Source organism: Vicugna pacos, chromosome 14 (genome assembly GCF_048564905.1).
Source record: "Vicugna pacos chromosome 14, VicPac4, whole genome shotgun sequence".
In the NCBI taxonomy this organism is placed as follows: Eukaryota; Metazoa; Chordata; class Mammalia; order Artiodactyla; family Camelidae; genus Vicugna; species Vicugna pacos.
The window spans coordinates 50881967-50889393 of NC_133000.1; the positions used below are offsets into that span (position 1 = coordinate 50881967).

The following is a 7427-nucleotide window of genomic DNA, read 5'->3' on the forward strand; positions in this document are numbered from 1 at the left end:
TGGTTGCAAGTGGTACAGCTTGAGCTGCCTGAAGGAAAAGAGGGACTTTTTGGACGGCTCCTTCTCATCTCTGCTACTCCTTCGGCTTGAACTCTCCCTTTTTTCCTGGGCCACCTGAAGGCACAGCTAGAAATACGGTGTTAAAAAGACAATAATCTAAAAAATAATGCACATATGAAAGAGAAACCGACTCACAGACAAAGTAAACCAACTTATGGCTGCCAAGAGGGAAAGGGGAAGGGATAAATTAGGAGTATGGGATCAACAGATAGAAACTACTATATACGAAATAGAGAAGCAACAAGGATTTCCTGCAGAGCGCAGAGAACTACACTCAATATCTTGTGATAACCTATAATGGAATAGAATCTGAAAAATATGTATATAACTGAATCACTTCGCTGTAACACCCGAAACTAACACAATATTGTAAATCCATTACACTTCAACTAAAAATAATCTGAAGTCTGTTAAACATCTTAAGAGTTTATCTGAACAAAAATCAGTTGGAATGGGGCAATGCCAAACCAGAAGTGGTTAGAAGTGCTTCTCCAAAAGCAGCTCAGGGACAGACTTTTGTAGAGCAAAGGCAGAAGCAATGTGAGAAAATTATTGGTTGACTAGAGCTTAAAGCCTAGTTGGATGTTTGTGATTAGTTGCATTTAGGTTTCAATTTCCTAACCTTGTGGCATTAAAGGCTCAGGTTTTGGTTTACTTATACATGCTGCTATAGCATTAGCATCTCCTAAGTCTAATAGCTTCCTTACTTAATTAATTTAACAATGGATAATGAAATTCTTGGCCTCAATTATAGTTCCGAGATCAAATTGTTGAAAAACAAAAACAAAAACAAAAACTACTCTCTTCTCAAACTCCAGATTACCCAGGAAAGTACTTTGATTTGCCTGGTTTGGGGAATTTGCCTCCTCTCGGACCAAACACTTTGGACATTGGGGTGAAGCCTCAGTCTAGGTCACAGCCCATTCTTGATCTGAGGTCAAGGGCGGGGACCATGTATCCTATTTCTATTACATAGAACCACTAGAAATTTTGTCTCTGTTCTTCAGTTTATCCACTTGAAAGACATATTTGATACTTGGGAATGCCATGGGTTGAGATTCTCTCCTGAATATAGCGGAAGTGACTATACCAAGTAGATCTTAGTTGTAGCACTGAGGGGATGGATGGGGTGCTGGTGGTGGTTAATTGAATTGCAAAAGAAATATTTGTTCTTGGCCTGATACATAAGCACAAACAAATGTTATGATTGCATTGAGGTTAAGATCTTAGCTTTGGCCACAAAAGAGTCAAGGTCACTAATTTGCAACAATGGGAATAGCTAATGAATGTATGTGTGCATGCATGAGTGAATGTATATATCGATGTGCATATATGTGTATGTACATGTACATATATGTATGTATCTATCACTCTAATTTTTATAGCTTCCTCCAGAGCTGAAAAAGGAAACTATCTCTTTACTCACCCTCAACCTTGTATAAAAACTCGGTTTGTAATTGGGCATCATTCATTCTTCATGGGCGTTACCGATACTTTGGCTATGCTGATGGCTGAGCAGAGTCCATGTGCGTGCATGTGTGTGTGCACACACGTGTGTGATTTTCAGCTGTTGAGTGCTAGTTCATTCAGTGTTGCACAGAGAAGGAAGCACGTCTCCACAGAAACATATGAAGAATTTACTTTTGGGGTTTGTGGAAATTCACTTATTACCTGGTAAGTTGAATGGTTAGTCTTACTGATGGTATGTTAAGAACTCATTTATTTCCTTCAGTCCCCTAAGTAAACATCAGTTCTGTCTATTTCAGAGGAGGAATCCCTTGTGTCTGCTTGGATTCTGCATGTACTACAGCTCTGAATTGGTGGCTGCCAGGAAAATGGAAGGAGATCGACAGACTTCAACTTTGCATCTGTTTGTATGAGGTGAAGTAGAGAATTACATTTAATGTACATTGTTTGTGTGCACGTTTCCTTGGAAAGACGCTGTGCTGGGGAAACTGCCATCATATTACGTTCCTGGCTCTGTTTCTGCTCTTCCTTAGTCCGAGGCCCCCTTGGATCACAAGTCTGGTGTAATGTATACATTGCTGATGTGATAGCATATAAACCAGTGTCTCCATGTGCTCGATCTTTTATTTTGTTTTCCTAACTAGACTTCATCAAATCTTGTATTCTTTGAAAACATGCTTACACTTTTCTTCACCTCCACTCCTTCCTACGTTTTGAGAGGGTTTGCTAACAAGATCTGTTGCCAAACGGCGCTTGAGGTGCTGTGAACCTAACCTGGATTTAAGCAATGTCTGCAGGTGGGTTGCTTAATGCTTTCCCGTCACCTGCTGTCCCTTTCCCCACCCCTGTCATTCCAGGAATAAAGAAGCACTGAAGCAGAGCGGCTGGCTCTGTTGCACAAGTGCACCTAGCAGATCAGCAGGTACAGACCTCATTTGAAGCCTCCTCCTTGGGTCTGTGAGAGAATCTATACCATCTCTTGCAACAAATTCATTCAATTTAGAAAAACACAAGCAGCTCTCTGCCAGGAATTTTGCATTCTTTGAATCATGAGGAAAGTTACCTCAGATCCTGCCTCAGAGTTCAGTCTATGCTTGCCTTCGGCACTAAATAGCTAGTCTTTGCCAAGAACTTGGTTCCAGTTTTGTTTTTTGTTTCTCTTTTTTTTCCTCAGCTATTTCTCCACATAATTAAAACAGTAGCATAGACAGTCACTAGGAAAAGTGTGACAACTCATGATACAAGGAGAGTGAGGCCAGAGCTGCTAAAACTGGGCCCACAGCTGTAGCTTTTCTGGAGACATGGCTGCGTAGAGCTGGTTACCTCAGGGTCTCACCTTTTTTTAAAAAAAATTCATCCAATTAAAAAAAAATTAACTGAAATTCTTTTCTGGTTATGAAAGTTCCATGTGCATGTTGAAGAAAAGTTGGGAAAAAACAAAAGCTAACAACAAAAAAAATCCAGAATCTTATTATTTGCCGTTTCACATGTTAACACATTTCCTTCCATGATTTTCTCTAGCCTTTTATTTTTAAAGATATTTAAAATCAGCTGACTTTTACAGTGTAGACAGCTTCATTCACTTAGCATTCTACCAAGAGGTTTTCCAATGTCAGTAGGAAATATTCATACACATAGTTTTAATATCAGTATTGTAGCCCATCATCCTGAAAAAAATATTAAGTCTGCCTTAGTGTACTGTTCATTTCATTTGAGGAGTTTGTTGTAGCCAGATTTGTAATTTTAAGTCCAAGTCCTAATGAGGGCTCACACGACTCTAGAGGTCTGGTGTCCCGACACCTCTCTGAGTTCACCTCCTACCACTCCGTCTCTTCCTCATCCGACTCTGGCCCTGGTGGCCTCTTCCCTGCCGGTCTCGCTGCACCACAGGCCTTCCCGGCTTGCCTTCTGACAGGTGTGCTTTTCCCCAGAAAGCTTCCATGGCCTTTACTTGAACTTCACCTTCTCTTATATTTCTGCCGACACTAAAATTTCATCCCACTCACAGAATTTTCCCAGCTTCATTTACTTATGTCCTTTTTTTGTTTTTTATAGTATCTGTCCCCATCGAACTCATTTGATATGTCTATGTTTGTATGTGTGTATTGATGTCTGTTGCTCCTACCCCCAACTAGAAGGAATTCCACGAGGACAAACTTTTTGGCTTTATTTCTGATCCATAGAACAACAGTGCCAGGTCTTTTGTCTTCAGTTAATATATGTTTAATAAATAATAAAAAAAAACCCACCACAGTAAGTGTGTTTGTAAATGAAACTACCAGCATTATAGGATAATTCCTTAAGTGGAATTTTTAGATTTATGAACATTATTTATAATTAATAATAAATTATTAAGAAGGATACTTTTGAATATTACTCAAATGAGATATTCTCATGTAATGCTTTTATTTTTCAACTGAATCAAGGGAAATTAGTTGTCTTTTTTTTTCCTTTTGAAAGATCTAGATAATTCAGGTACTAACCCAAATAAGTTTCTTCCTTTACCAGATAGAGTAGGTTCAAAAACCAATTAATTCCATCCATGACTATTTTTTCTCCAGTTCTCTTACTATGAGTGACAAATCTCCACAATATTCATGTGGAACTTCATTGTTAATATGTCCTGATCCACTATTGTCTGCATGCCTTTATTAAAAAGAGTGTTAGCATTATGAAAGTGCCAATAGTCAAGATCAAATTTAGAGCTTTTGAAATATTGGAACCTAAGAAAAATTGGAACAGTTTCTCCTGTAAAAAATATATATATATGTTTAGCATGGTGAGAATACTACTGGTGTTCTTTCAAAAGCAGAAACTAACATCAGAAATCTTACATCTTAATACAACACAATTTATCTCTACTTTGATTAATTTTGTTTTGGCACCCAGATTAAATATTTGAAACAGGGGCAACTTTCACACTTCTTGGTAGTCCATTATCAGAACATTATTAATATATGCTAGCAACCCATGCCTACCAGTATTTTTCTGCATTTGTCTGAAATTTTCTGGAAAATATTTTTAGAACCTATCCTTTCATTTAAAAAAAAGGATTTTAAATGAAGTTTCTTAACCAACAAATGTATGGCCAAGTTTGCTGTAGGTCAAAGCTTATACAATTATTTATGTAAAACCATAATCCATTAATTCTTTTGTGTTCTCCAGATTAACTTGTTGTATGGAATATAGCCCAGCTTCATGCTCTTATTTCCTAATACTTCTGGAGGTATTTGAAATGCAGTTCCAGGCTCTCTTGTCCCTGAACAAGGTGAAAGGGTTTTTATCTTCGGGTGACAACTACTTCTCCTCCTCTCTCTCCTCCCCCTTGTCCTCATCTCCGACTTCCTTCTGTACACACACATACACACACCCAGACACAGACACAGACACGCACACCTGACACATATATACATATATGTCACTATTGGGTAGATGCCATATCAACACTGGGGACTTCTCAAGTGGCTTCAGCGGGAAATACCTTTCATCTCGCTTGACGTCACTGATATTTTAAAGTTACTGTTCCTGAGTGAACATGTGAGTCCCTGAGGTGAATGCACCTTTCTGATGAGCAACTTACCGTTTCACTGTGTTTCTCTTTCCTTGGGTCTTGGAAGTCGTGAGGGGTTCCTATTCATCTCCTCTCCAGTTGTGCAAATGGGTCGACTCTCTCCACCCGTTATAAACTCCTTCCCCCGTGACTTCTATAAAATCAAGAGAGAAAAAAATACACTCAAGATCCCATCTCCTGTAAGCCAGAGTAAGAATGCAACATAGTTCTAGGCAAGTAGATAAGGAAGGAAATTCTGAGAGAGGACTTCCCTCCTTTTCTTACCCATGAAAAAGGTGAACCTTGAAGGGTAGGGATTTCACTCTTCCCTTTGCACCCTTCTTTTTTCTTGTCTGCAGTGCCAGAGATTTAGCAGCTGTCATGTGACATGAGGATGGGAATCATATGCTAGAAATGGCAGAACAGAAAAATTCAAGCATCCTGATCCCTAGGGCAGCGAGATTCTTGTTATTTGAGAGACATTCACCCTTCCTTTGGTCCTTGTTTGTTCGATTTCCAGTTACTTGCAACCAAGCCCAATCCTAACTGAGCCACGCGTCTTACTATCACCTCTCTCCGTGCCACACCTGTTTTCTCCTGAGGTCGTGCCAGGCTCTCATGGCTTCACGTCCTACATTCTGAGGGGCTGCCCGCCAGAGTGACTGAGGCTTTTCTACTCCTGCTTCCCGTTGGAGGCACACCATGTCCAAAAGCCCAGTGGAGTGGCGGGGTCATGGTGAGGGCAAATTTTAATTGATTTTACTGTCTTGTGATGTCTTGCATTTGCTTCTTTTGAACTCTTTTGTCCAGAGGGTGACTTCTGCCGTCCATTGCCCCTGCCCCCCATCCCCGAATCCCTCTCTGGTACTAGGACATGCATTTTCCACTTGTTTCACCCAGAAGTATACTGAAGCAACTGTTTTTATGTCAACTACAGACCTGTAATAGCAATATCTCATGATGTAATAATGGAGGGACAGATCTGCTATTTAGAGCCATAACCACATTCCAGAGGAACAGGGTGATACAGAATTTGATGAATTTGGATTATGCAAAGGTAGGCTTATAACTACATTTGGACAAGAGGCTGAAGAGAGTGAGGCACATTAGGGTTACACTGAAGGGATGGGCGGAGAAGAGAAAGGGCCACGTGAGGAAGGAAAGGCCAAGAGAGATGGTTTAGGCTGGAGTCCTAAATTGGATAAAATGACCCATGGGAAAAAAACAAATCATAGCTATTTGGGTAGCCAGAGGCTTCAGTATTTAGTTTGTCTTTTTTGAAAAAATTTTGTTGTTGTTTGGGGGGAGGTAATTAGGTTTGTTTATTTAATAAAAATAAATAAAAATTTAAAAGTTGGATTTGTTTAAGGGGAGGTAATTAGGTTTGTTTCCTTATGTAACGAAGGTACTGGGGATTGAGCCCAGACCACATGCTTGCTAAGCACATGCTCCACCACTGAGCTACACCCTCCGTGCTGCAGTATTTAGTTTGAATGGATGCCTTGCTTGACTGCAAATCCTCTTATATATCTTCTCCCACCTTCAATTAAATTTGCTATATTCCTAAATGATTTTGGGAAGGAGACTACAGGAAGAGTGTGACTGTCACCCTTGGCTCAATATCAAGAGAAACAGATGTGGGGAAAGCAGAGTACTTCATGGATTCAACTGAAACTGCCACTTCGATGCAACATTCTAAGGCTTCGTTTAAATCACCAAAATCCTGAGGAGTGCAGTTTAAGGCAATGATAACCTGCCTTAAAGAGCCATGTGAACCCAGGTGTTCTGCTCAAGTGTTCTTTCAGATATGAGAAAGTTTGGGGAGAAAAATGCTTGTTTTCCTCTAAAACTTTTCCCTTTCTTCCTACATATAATGTAAGCTGAAGAATGGAGGAACTATGTCTATTTTGCATTCCAGTAGATTCCCAGGATTCAGGGATAGTGCCAATCATAGGATAGGTCTCAACAAATACTTCAGCTGAATAAAATTAATTTAGAAATGGCTTTAAGATATAAAATTAGAAGACTATAGAATTGGTAAGGAGTTTTGATTTCTTTTGCTCCATGTGCCATTTAAAAATAATATTTTATTTAAAAATTCTATTAGACCCCAGAATGTACATTTCTATAGATGTATTCAGATCCTTTGGTAAAGAAGAGCAAAATTTTCTGCAGAATCCTACTTCTACATTTGGTGAAAAATGTCACTTGTCGGTTGTCACTTTTTTTTCTAAAGATTGTTTTGCTGAATCTCATTCATGGTTGAGTTTTTGTTTCTCACTCTTTGTATTTATTTCACTCTAAAATACAGTACTATTTTTTGATGAATTTGGAATACATAGTTAAAGAA

General features: G+C 39.2%; 1 long non-coding RNA gene across 1 annotated transcript in view; it reads left to right on the plus strand.

The window, feature by feature from the left end:
- Positions 1 to 1942, plus strand: part of LOC116283206 (uncharacterized) — a 39818-nt gene extending 37876 nt beyond the window's left edge. Inside the window, exon 3 of the long non-coding RNA XR_012058785.1 lies at positions 1827 to 1942. This is a non-coding gene — a long non-coding RNA (uncharacterized lncRNA). The remainder of the gene's footprint in view (positions 1 to 1826) is intronic.
- The last annotated feature ends 5485 nt before the right edge of the window (positions 1943 to 7427 follow it).